This window comes from Theropithecus gelada, chromosome 9 (assembly GCF_003255815.1).
Source record: "Theropithecus gelada isolate Dixy chromosome 9, Tgel_1.0, whole genome shotgun sequence".
NCBI classification, from domain to species: domain Eukaryota; kingdom Metazoa; phylum Chordata; class Mammalia; order Primates; family Cercopithecidae; genus Theropithecus; species Theropithecus gelada.
In genome coordinates, this window is record NC_037677.1 from 102,336,489 (window position 1) to 102,339,811 (window position 3,323).

Below are 3,323 nucleotides of genomic sequence, written 5' to 3' on the forward strand. Positions count from 1 at the left end.
GATCTAGAACTAGATGTACCATATGACCCAGCCATCCCATTACTGGGTATATACCCAAAGGATTATAAATCATGCTGCTATAAAGACACATGCACACGTATGTTTGTTGCAGCACTATTCACAATAGCAAAGACTTGGAATCAACCCAAATGTCCATCAGTGACAGACTGGATTAAGAAAATGTGGCACATATACACCATGGAATACTATGCAGCCATTAAAAAGGATGAGTTTGTGTCCTTTGTAGGGACATGGATGCAGCTGGAAACCATCATTCTTAGCAAACTATCACAAGAACAGAAAACCAAACACCGCATGTTCTCACTCATAGGTGGGAATTGAACAATGAGATCACTTGGACTCGGGAAGGGGAACATCACACACCGGGGCCTATCATGGGAAGGGGGGAGGGGGGAGGGATTGCATTGGGAGTTATACCTGATGTAAATGACGAGTTGATGGGTGCTGACGAGTTGATGGGTGTAGCACACCAACATGGCACAAGTATACATATGTAACAAACCTGCACGTTATGCACATGTACCCTAGAACTTAAAGTATAATAATAATAATAAATTAATTAAAAAAAAAATCCATCCTCTTTCTCTTCCTCTATTCTCTAAATAATTTTGAGACTAAGTTATACCCAAAGCTCACTTTACAAAATATTTCCTCAGTACTTTGCAGAAAACATCAGACAAAAATGCCATTTTAAGAGGTGTGTTTTTCTTTTAGGATGTAAGCTCCTCAAGAGCAGGGAAAATGTTTTCTGTATGTTCTATTGTGCCTAGTACACTGTAAATGCTCAATAAATATTGATGATGGGAGGTAGTGAGTCTTGATGATAAGGGCGAGAAACTGAAATCCCAAACACTGTTTTGTTGCTTATTTTATTATGACTGCAGATTAAATCGGGGACTATTGGCCCTTTTGGATAATTGTCCCAAATATTACATTCAAATAAAAGTGCAATGGAGAAAAAAATAGAAGACTTGGAATTAAAAGATTAAAATGTACTTTTGCCCTGCTAAATCACTTTAGGAAAGTTGAATAATATCCCTTAGTCTATTTTTTAAATCTATAAATGGTTGCATTAACTGTATGTTTCCTAAAGTCTACATTAGTTCTAAAATTATTTTTTCTCTTGCATGAAGTTATTATGCTCCACATATTTAAGGGATTACAGGTTTAAGATAATACAAATGTATATTGTGAAATGCTGGCCATTTATTAAAATGTGTGTAATGAAATCTGTTGTTATACTGGGGGCAGGGAGCAAGAAGGGGGTGGATATCTTACTCAGTGAAAGCAGTGACATTGAATTAAACAACAAGTTTTCCATTTTGTTACTTGATCAATTCAAGAAAATATCTTAAAGGCATATGAAAAGGTCACTGCAAATCTCACATTTCTGCTATTCTATTATGAAGAACCCACTGAAAATATTTTGAAATAGCCACTTCGCCTGTGGAAAGTTTACAGAGCAAATTGACAATATGTCTTCACTGGCAGAGGCAACCCATGAACCTGCAACAAGCCAATTTATCGCTTTTCGTTTATTTTGTTTTAGATAGATGTAGCTTGAAGTGATTTTATTTTTAGTGTGAATAATAAAACTGAGGGTGATAGGAATCTATTTGGCTCTAAGCTACCACCACTGGAATTACCAGGACTTTAAAATTCTCTCTTGCAATGGGAGATTGCTGGGCCCTTACACAATCTTCTTGGGAGCCGTTACAATAGGCCAATTAGAGCTGCTTATCGGTTTCCACTGTGACACCTCCTGGCCTTATTCCTTCCTGCGCCTCAAGCCCCTAGCACAATGGTTATGTCCTGTCTTCAAATGCTAGTCATGCTGGACCCTGGGGCCTTGATGGCTGTAGTTCCCTATGCTACTCAATAGGAGAAGAAAGGGACATTTTTCTATCATTGCTGTAATTATTAATGACTTTCCTATGAGTTAGATTTACTGTTTTGTTTTTTTCATCTTTGATGAACTGGGATCAACAGCTCATTGCATGTAGATCAGAAAACAATTGATTGTTACAACTAACTGTATCTGTACCACTAACAATCAGCTTTAGAGCTTGCTTCTAGTACTTTGCCAATCACTTTTCTGGATAAGTCTCTTTTGTCTCTTTATTTGTTTAGAGTCATGATTCCTATGTACCGGGTACTTCTTCCTCAGACTTAACATTTTCCACAGAGGTCCTTTATAGTTGCTTCCAAACAACCTGAATAGTGCTTGCTAGTGCCAGATTTTTGGAAATAGATATGCATATTAGCCACCATCCCACTCCACCTTGACCTCAGGAATCATGTTCCTAGTAAGTCAGAACATTCCAAGTGCAGCATGAGCTTGTCATCAGTCCCACAAGGATCAAGAAAATTGATTCACTCTAATGATTTTTAAAAATGATATATTGACAAATTATAGTTGTATATATTTATGGAGTAAAAAGCTATGTAATGATATTTGAATGCAATGTGGAATGTTTAAATCAAGCTAATTAACCTATTCATCACCTCAAATATTTGGCATTTTTTGTGATAAGAAACATTTGTGGCTTACTCTCTTAGCTATATTGAAATATACAGTACTCAGTGATTAACTACATTCGCCACACTGTGCAATAGATCTCAAAACACAAACAAACCACAACAACAAAAACCAAAAACAAACTCATTCTTCCTATCTAAGGCTTTGCACCCTTTATTATCGTGTCGCCATTCCTCCACCATCCAGTCTCAGGTAAACACCTCTTCCCTATTTGTTTCTATGAGTTCAATTGTTTTACACTCCACACGTCAGTGAGGACATTCGGTATTTGTCTTTATGTGTTTAGCTTATTTCACTTAGCATGATGTCCTCCAATTCCATCTATGTTGTCATAAATGACTCTAGTGATTTTTCACCTTCCTGTACTTTTGGAAAACTCTATACAATATTTCTTTCCAGTTCCTTACTTTTCCCCCTTATCATTTCCTAGAGTTAAATACAACCTTCCTTTTGTTACTCTCCACACCTAAGACCCAATTCAGAAGTCTAATTTCTATATTGTGATGACGATAAAAGTATTGATAAGTAGATGAATAGATAAATAGATATGTGTGTATTTGATATAGGATACATATATTTGACATGTATCTTGCTATATAGCAAGAACGTTCTAGGGATCTACAGATAAATGGAATCTTAAGATTTGCCCTATTTGCATAGTGTGACAGGTACAACTCTTAAGCCTATAGCCCCCTCTACTGGGAGGATTTTCCCAGATTTATTATATGCACCTTAAGCAGGTGGTCTTTGTAAACCTTCTTTG